Raw genomic sequence first — 9529 nt, forward strand, 5'->3', positions numbered from 1 at the left:
AAACACCAAAAGCAATGGCAAGAAAAGCCAAAATTGACAAATGGGATCTAATTAAACTAAAGAGCTTCTGCACAGCAAAAGAAAGTACCATCAGAGTGAACAGGCAACCTACAGAATGGGAGAACATTTTTGCAATCTACTCATTTGACAAAGGACTAATATCCAGAACCTATAAAGAACTCAATCAAATTTACAAGAAAAAGCAAACAACCCCATCAAAAAGTGGGCAAAGGATATAAACAGACACTTCTGAAAGGAAGACATTCGTACAGCCAACAGACACATGAAAAAATGCTCATGATCACTCGCCATCAGAGAAATGCAAATCAAAACCACAATGAGATATCATCTCACACCAGTTAGAATGGCAATCATTAAAAAGTCAGGAAACAACAGGTGCTGGAGAGGATGTGGAGAAATAGGAACACTTTTACACTGTTGGTGGGACTGTAAACTAGTTCAACCATTGTGGAAAACAGTGTGGTGATTCCTCAAGGATCTAGAACTAGAAATACCATTTGACCCAGCCATCCCATTACTGGGGATATACCCAAAGGATTATAAGTCATGCTGCTATAAAGACACATGCACATGTATGTTTATTGCAACAAAGACTTGGAATCAACCCAAATGTCCATCAGTGACAGACTGGATTAAGAAAATGTGGCACATATACACCATGGAATACTATGCAGTCATAAAAAAGGATGAGTTCATGTCCTTTGTTCGGACATGGATGCAGCTGGAATCCATCATTCTCAGCAAACTATCGCAAGAACAGAAAACCAAATACCGCATGTTCTCACTCATAGGTGGGAATTGAACAATGAGATCACCTGGACACAGGAAGGGGAGCATCACACACAGGTTCCTATTGTGGGGAGGGGGTGGGGAGAGGGATAGCATAAGAGATATACCTAATGTAAATGACGAGTTAATGGGTGCAGCACACCAACATGGCACATGTATACATATGTAACAAATCTGCACGTTGTGCACATGTACCCTAGAACTTAAAGTATTAAAAAAAAAAAAACAGTAATACTGTTTTTAAAAGACTGCTTTAGAATAAATGATGCAGAAAATCTTTTGTTAAACTGGTCTCATTGCTACTCCTCAGCTCTCTAGTGGTAGAAGGGGATAGGCTTGTTAAGGGCAAAACAGGTGCCTATTCTGATAAATCTCTTATTTTTGTTAGTGATTAATGGGGACATCAACATTAAGTTCCTTAATGGAATGCTGTTTTTACAATTTTTAGAATAAACTACTGACTGTCATTATGGATCATTATTAACATGATCTTTATTCTAACATTACATTTTACAGTGTTTCAAGGTTAGGGTCTTTCCCCAGTGAGGGACTTCAGTCTAAGCATATGCATACATGTTAAACAAGAATCAGTGAGTTGGGGAATGTCACTCTTGCTTAGTTTCATAAGAACTCAAAAAAAATATATGGTAAGTAAAAATAAAGGGGAAGCAGGCAGGAAGGAAGGAAAGAAAGAAGAAGCAGGCCTCATTTTTGCCATTTACACCTTGTAAAAGAGGAGTTAAGTTATTTTTAGATTTAAGAGGATCTTTCCAAAGCATCCCAAGTGTACTCAGTAATGATGCTTGGGTTTCTCTGATTGCTGGTAAGTTATGGAGTAGGTGCATGGTTCACTGAAAGGAAGGGAAGAACAGTGACAAAATGGAAGAAATGCGAATGGCCAGAAGAGAAGTTACTAAAAGATGGCATTTAGGAAAGGCAGAATGGGGTTTGGGGTTCAGCAGAAACCATATGATGAGTACTTTGTAAATGGCATTTCATTTAATTTTCAGAAGAACCTTATGAAGTCAATATTATTCCTACTTTATCATTGGGAAAACCAAGTATACAGATACTAGCTAATGGTCTCAGACTACAGAACTGATTAGTAGAAAGAGCTAGGACTTGAATCCAGAGCTGTTTTTCTTCAAAGTCCATGCTCTCTTCACCATGGTCGGGTTTGGAAGCTTTAGAAAAACTCACATTTTATCGTTGAATTTTAATCTGCTAAAACTAAGATCACTCTCAGCCAATGCATACAAGATTGGGTAGCTGACTATGGGTCATTTTAAGTGGATTCTCCCATTAACTCCTTTCTTCTTCCTGATGTTGTAGACTCCAGAGACATCCCAAAAAAGCCTAAACACAGTTTTACAAAGTGGACCCATTCCTTTCCAAATAATATCTGTCTCCAAACATCTCAGGTTACCTAAGGGAATACACACTAGTGATGATTACTTTGGAAAGTTTTCTACTCCAGCAGTGCGTTTTTCAGTTATGCAATAGAAACTTTATGATACTGATGATGAAAGACCTGGTTCAAAATGTTCAGTTGATATAGTTATCATTACTTTATGTTCTTACACTATTATAGTCTTAACAATTCTGCCTGGTTCTTCAAATTTCATTCACCTCTGCACAAGCTGTAGTGCTAACTAATGATTATCTCACAAGTTCCAGTAATCAGAACAAAAGAAGATTCCATCTCATGGGCAAAAAAAAATCAATTGAGGTGCTTTCTAAATTTTTTATTATCTTCCTTACCTGTGGTTATATGCCATCTTTCTTTCCTAATGTTATCTGTATCTTCTCTGATTCTTGATCTTTTCTAGATTTATTTCTTGATCTTTCCAGAGAACATATTTTTTTCTTTTATTGATCAAGTCTCTTTTTTCATTTTTGTTTTTGCTTTTTTATTTTCCTACTTCATTATTTTCTGCTGTTAGCTTTATTAGTTAACATAATTATTTCATAATTTTTTTCTAAATCTCTTTGTACATTGTTTAGCAATAAAGACATTTAGTGTATAATTTCATAGAATGTTTGGCTTTTCTGTATTCTCTCTATTTTATTATGTAGGGTTTTTGTTTTTCTTCTGTTCCTAAAGAGTTTGTAATTTTCCCATTTTTGCTTTTTAATACAGATTCAAAGCATCTTTAAATTTCCATAGTATATCAATCAGGATAAATGTTTGTTGTTAATCTTATCCTTATTGTATTTTGATGGATTGTGTGGTCTGTATGATTTCTGCCTTTTAAAATATGTTGACCTAAGCCTGGGCAACAAAATGAGACCCCGTCTCTACAAGGAATTTAGAAAATAGCTGGATGTGGTGGCACGTGCCTGTAGTCTCACCTACACAGGAGGCTGAGGTGGGAGGATCGCTTGAGCTCAGGAGGCTGAGATTGAAGTGAGCTGTGACCGTGCCTCTGCACTCCAATCTGCGCGACAGAGTGAGCCAGGTCTCCAATATAAAAATAAAAATAAAAGTGTGGACCTATAGTTTGTGATCTAGTTAAGTTTCGAGAATATTCTATAGCTGTATGGAAAACATGAAATATTTATTCTCCATTTGGAGGTGCTAAGATATTCATAAAGGTGTTCTTGTGTGTGGTTATAATACGTGCATGTTATTTAAGATTATTTTTTATGGTCTGAATACATCTGCCAGCTGTATCAGTTTCTCCCAACCTCCAGTTGGAGTAGTTGCAAGGTCTCACATCCATTTCACAAACCTTTGCCAAGAAGGTCTATTTCTATATTTCCACAAATGTGCAATCACAGTGTGGAGGGTGGAGTGTCACAACTAAGGGAGGGAAAATAGATAATGAAAAATAAGATTTACCAGTGTAAATAGAATTGGCGTCACTACAGATGGACCTGGTAGCCCCGGCCAAGTCGTTTCTTAGGGTTTCTATTTCCAGATCTACATGCCCTGAGTGATCATATCTACCCTGCTAGCATTGCAAGGTGTGTCGGGAGAAGCCAAGAGATAAGGAATGTGACCAACATAAAGTGATAAAGAAATAAATAACACTAGCAGTGGTTGCTGCTATTTAGACACCGGAGCAGAAGGAAATGATAACTATGTAAAATGGCTAACAGGGACTCTAAGCAGGTGCTCTGTTTCTATTGGTTCCCTTCCCTGCCCCCATCTACCTTTAGCTTCCTCTGGGGACATCCTCGCTCCTGCATGGAGACACCACCGCCCAATAACGTTTGAGCCTTCCTCTTCCTAGCCCTGGCAGTGTGGAACCCGCTGAAAGCGCGTTGAGGATGAGCAGAGACCTGCCAGCAGCTAAAATTCGCGCTTTAGCACAATCAGCCCTGGCCGAGCATGTGCAGTGTCTCCTCCTTCGGCAGTGGGGGCTGATGGGCAGATACTGCCCAAATGCTCATTTTTCAGAAGAGGCTTTCGCTCCCGGACTCCCCTGGGCCTCGAGCAGAAAGCGTCTCCGCCACGGAGATACAGAGCCGGGAGCCTTCAAGGTCCTCCACCACTCTCAGCAAGCCCTGCTCTGGATGGAGAGGGGATCGCTGGGTGATGGATGTGGGCTTCCAGGGAAGGTGCTCGCGCTGGTTCCGAGCCCTCCGGGGAAGATATCCGAGCGCGGAGCGTAAGCGCAGGGCACGCCAGCCCGGGGGCCGCGGAAGCAGGCGCCGCGCGTCTCTGCACCACAGGGCCGCTTCCCAGCCGTCTTTCCCCAGTTTGCCCTCCTGCCACAGTCCGGGCCCAGATTAATTATCTGCACTTGCGAGTGGGCACACACACAAGTTCTCTGGACACGATCCTTTCATCTGTTTCCCCGGCGGAGTCCACCTTTTTAAAGATTAACCTCCCAGCTACCGCGGGCAAGGGGGCAGGATGAGAGTGGGGCGGGGAGGGGCGTTTCACGTGTTCAGAGGCACCAAAATTAGCTGCCAGTGCTAAAAAGCTTTGTTTTCTTCGGTTTTTTGACAAACAAATGGGGTGGGATGCTTGCTTGGCCGCCCGCTGCCCCGGCCCGAGCCCTGGGCTCACTTAGCAGCCTGATGCCGACTTTCAGACGCAGTCCTGCTCTGCTTACACCCGGGCTTCTTCGCCCCCTTGCCGAAGTCTGCAGCCCGATGGATGGCTGGGCGCGGGCTTTCCCTGGGCGCTTTAACGCGGCTTAGGCTAAAGCCCCAGAGCTCCCACCTTCTCACCTCCTGTTTATCGGCCCGCCCCTCTACCACAGCCAAAGGACGTGCCCCTTCAGTAGTGTCGGGGTTCCCAGCCCCAGCGCGGGGGAGGGCGCCTCCCTATCCCCTCCTCCCCGTCGCCGCCTCGGCTCGGGGTTTTACTGCAGCAGCCGGAGGTGACAGCGACGCCTCAGCCGCCTCTGTTGCTCTCGGAGCCCCTGCTTCCCCTGCACTGGGAAAGCGCCCCCTCCCGAGAGGCTTGTCTCTGGAGAAGTGCGAACGAGCTGCAGAAAACCAAATTTTAAAATGTAGAAGTCGTTGAGCTGCATTCCTCCAAGGACCAGTCTGATCGCCCAGGACTGAGAGTGGCAGCGTTTGAGAAGTTGGGACCATAGAGCAAGGGGGGGAGGGGAGTGTTGCAGCAGGCATTCCCTTCTGGAAGGAGTCGCTGGGAGCAGTGCGGTTGGACACAAGTTTGCGTAGGAGTGTTTTCCTTTTGTCAATAATTAATCCCCGGAATTAGCCGGGTAGAATTTGAGTTTTAGCAATAGTCCTGAGGGCGGGGCCGAACACCTAACTCCGGGAGGCTCCCAGGCGCCCGGCGCAGTGGGCAGCTCGCAGCAGCTGGGGAGGAGCCAAAGCCTCGGCGCTCACCTAAGCCGCAGGGAGATACACCCAACTGGGAGGTAAGCATCTTCCAAAATACCTACTTGAACTGTTAAGTAGCTTTAGTAGGACAGAATTCCTGTCTCTATAGGAGGAAAAAATTAATACTGAGCTTTAATGCAATTTATCAGTTTATTATTTAACTGCATTACAATTTTCAGAATTGATGGATTTTTCCATTTACCTTTCACTATGTGGGAAACTAAGATGTTTCACTCAATAGAAGCCAAACTTTAACACTGAAACTTTCCAAACTAAAAGAAGAGAAAATTACTTTGCTATTTTCACTATTTACCTTTGTGTAGTCCATTAACTACTTAGGAAAATATCATTGAGATGTGCTTGGTTTCCTTCTTAAATATTCATCTTTACCTGGTTCCATGCTCTTACACAATCCCTCTCTGCCCATAAGCTACTTAAACTACTGTACTTTAGGCAATAGTACACACAAGTCACTTGCCAAAAAGTGAAGAATTTCCAACAAGGAATACATTTTAACATTCTCTTGTAAGTATTAAGCGGTATGTATTTTCTCAAAGATACTTAAGTGATCCTTTATAAGTAACCAAACTTCTTCACCAAAATACAGCCAGCTAGAGTTAGCTGAATAGTTACCTTTGCCGTGGGGATGGCGAAGGTGGGGAAATGTTTAGAGAAGCGTTTTAAATATGAGTTGGACTCCAGATTTGTTTCAACTAAAGTGACATTCAACTGGTTGGCAATTCACATATGAGCCCAGTGCATAATCAGATAAGGAATTTGAAGAATTGTTAAATGTAAGACTTAGCCCCCAAAGTCCAAATAACTGCATCGGGGGAGTTGGGAAAGTTGGTTTTCAAAAATACTTTGTGGTGCAGTACTTATTTTGAATTAGACAAAAATTAGAAAATACATGGTCATTTTTGCTAGTGAAATTTTAAAATGTATACACGAAAGCGTTGAATTTTTAATAACTTGATTTCCACATCTGAATTATTCCTATGCTGTTTAAAACAGGTCATTTTGGTGACTTTTTCAATGACTGTGATGGCTTTATACATAGATAACTAGACCAAAACCAACAAGCTGTAGTATGAAATGCACTGTCACTCTCATTATTCAGATATTTCTTTACAACTGTTTAATGACAATAAGTTAAAAATTATTTGTCAAAACATAGTCATTCTAGAATTTGACTAGATTTGAAGTTGAAAGTCAATTTGAAGTTGAAAGTCAACCAGTCCTCAACTCTCATTGGTTTTCTTAATTCACTGTAAATTTGCAAATATTTTTATAAAAACTACCCTTTGTAATTATACAGCAATTCTATCTCTACTATGCTAATTATAAAGAGAGTTTTACCACTATTTTACCACCAAGTATAAAAGAAACAAAATATTCATAAGAAATGATCCAAACGGGGCTCACTTCCAGAATGGTGATGTGAAGAGCTTTTCAAATCCACTCCCTAAAAATGACAATAACTGGTGAAAATTATAGATAAGTAACCATTTAAAGTTCCTGGAAATTGTCCTGAGAACATACAGCATGGAGAAAATATATATTCAAGACAATCTCTTATATTTCAGTAAGAACTGCAAACAATTGTGAGGCTTGAACCACAATATATTTCCCTGCCCTCTCTCGTTGAGTGTGATGATGTTCCACTATGGATGGGTGCAGCCAATAACACAGGGCCCCCTCTCACCCCAGATCCTCATCTACAGTATACCCTGAGAGAAGGAGGCTACCAGCATTACTCATCATCCCCAGCTTTGTGTTTCAGAGCTCTATTCTAGATGAGAGCAACTGAGAGGTGTGAGACTCTCTTCCTCCAACTATCCTCCACTCTCAAGGCAGAAAATGAAGAACTCAACAACAAAAACACAAATAACCCATTTTAAAATGAACAAAAAATTTGAATAGACATTTCTCCAAAGAGCAGGTAAAACAGCCAATTTACACATGAGCAGGTGTTTACTAGCCATTAGTGGTTAGGGAAATGAAAATCAAATCAAAACCACAATACAATCCCACTTCACACCAACCGGAATGGCTATCAGCATAAAACAAACAAACAAACAAACAAAAACAGATAATAGCAAGTGTTAGTAAGATGTAGGGAAAATTGAACTGTCACATATTGCTGGTATTGCTGGTGGGGATGTAAAATGGTGCAATTGCTATGGAAGAGAGTTTGATTGTTCCTCAAAAAGTTGAAAATAGACTTACCACATAATCAAACAATTCCACTCCTAGGCATATATTCAAGAGAATTGAAAACTTATGTCCATTCAAGAACTGTACACAAATGTTCATAGCAGCATTACTCATAACACCCAAAGAAGTTGATTGAAACAACCCAGGTTATCTACTGAATGATGAATGGATAAATAAAATGTAGTATGGAATGAAATGATAAAATATTATGCAGCAACGAAAATCATGTGGCTGACACACACTACAACATGGGTGAACATTGAAGAGATTATGTTAAGTGAAAGAAGACCACGTATTATATGATTTATTTACATAACATATCCACAACAGGCAAATCTACAGAGAAAGTAGATTAGTTGTTTCCTGAGACTGGAGTAGAAGGTAAGATTAGGGAGAAAAGGGGAGTGACTAAAGGGTACAGGGTGTCTTCTTGGAGTGATGCAAATGGTCTAAAATTGACTGTCATGATGGTTGCGATACTGTAAATATACTAAAAACTGTTGAATTGTGTACTTTAAGTAGGTAAATTGTATGGTGAGTTTTATCTCAATAAAGCTGGTTTTAAAAAATTTTCCAGAGTATTAAAAGAACAAATGGGTTTAAACCTTAGAGTTGATGAATCCCCATGTACCATTTGACCAATGGTTTATGTGAGGCTTTTCCCCCAATGACCACATTAAAATACATGAAATATTTAAGAATTTCACAGGTGTCACACAACTATGTGATTCACATATGTTTACCTGCCTGCCCAAACTTTTCTCCGTTTAGAATTAAGTCAGATGTCATTAGTACAGTCCTACAAAGAACTCACTTGCAATGCTCTATCTTTTTGAACTCATCCACTCGTTATATTAATCCAGAACCTGTGAGGCCATTTGTTCCTCCTACTTCTAGATATGTCTAGTCCTTTATCAGTGATTCAGGCCAGCAGTTGAGTTTGTTCAGGCCCACACTGGGTGACAGAGGAAGGTACCTGGATCTCAGCCAAAAGTGTACTTGCCTTCTACTCAGATTAGCCCAGTTTTGCCTACACTAGATTGGCCCTAAAAGCCAGAGAGTCTTGGGAAGAGGAAAAACTGGAGCAGCCAATGAAGTCTTCACAGCATACTAACATGTCATTGTCAGAAAGCATCTGCTGTGATTATGACAACCTCAAATGCAGGAGACACTCCCAAATAATTAATATGTTCCTCTATTCATCTTTTATGTTTTGAGTTCCCACAAGCTGCCTGATCCTGTACTAAGAACCACGAAATAAAATGATAATGTTTTCTCCAGAAATAGAAATATAAAACTAGTGAGCCTCAGAGTGTCATGGGGGTGGCAAGCAGCCTCAGCCTTGCTGCCAGACAGTTATGAGTTCATTGAAACAAACCATACCCTTAGCTTTAGGGATTCAAGTCTACTGGCTTCAGGAAACCTCAGGATTTTCCATTCTCACCAGCACAGGCTTATTCTTCCATGTGTATGTTTTTGAGGAGCATATCATAATGATTCGTGTGGGTTTTGACTATCAAAGCTTTTGTAGAAGTCCACTGTAATATTTTGTCTAATTACAAGATTTATATAAAATAATTTCTAATGTTCAGCAATTTATTTTATTTTTATTTATTTATTTATTTTGAGACAGAGTTTCACTCTTTTTGCCCAGGCTGGAGTGCAATGGTGTGATCTCAGCTCACTGTAACCTCTG

At 40.7% G+C, this 9529-nt stretch overlaps 1 protein-coding gene across 1 annotated transcript in view; it reads left to right on the plus strand.

Moving 5' to 3' along the window:
* The first annotated feature begins 4140 nt into the window (after positions 1-4140).
* Positions 4141-9529, plus strand: part of SPTSSB (serine palmitoyltransferase, small subunit B) — a 34388-nt gene continuing 28999 nt past the window's right edge. The window contains exon 1 of the mRNA XM_011952720.1: positions 4141-5654. The gene's annotated coding sequence lies outside the window, so the exon portion shown is untranslated. The remainder of the gene's footprint in view (positions 5655-9529) is intronic.

This window comes from Colobus angolensis, unplaced genomic scaffold, assembly GCF_000951035.1.
Source record: "Colobus angolensis palliatus isolate OR3802 unplaced genomic scaffold, Cang.pa_1.0 Scaffold347, whole genome shotgun sequence".
In the NCBI taxonomy this organism is placed as follows: domain Eukaryota; kingdom Metazoa; phylum Chordata; class Mammalia; order Primates; family Cercopithecidae; genus Colobus; species Colobus angolensis.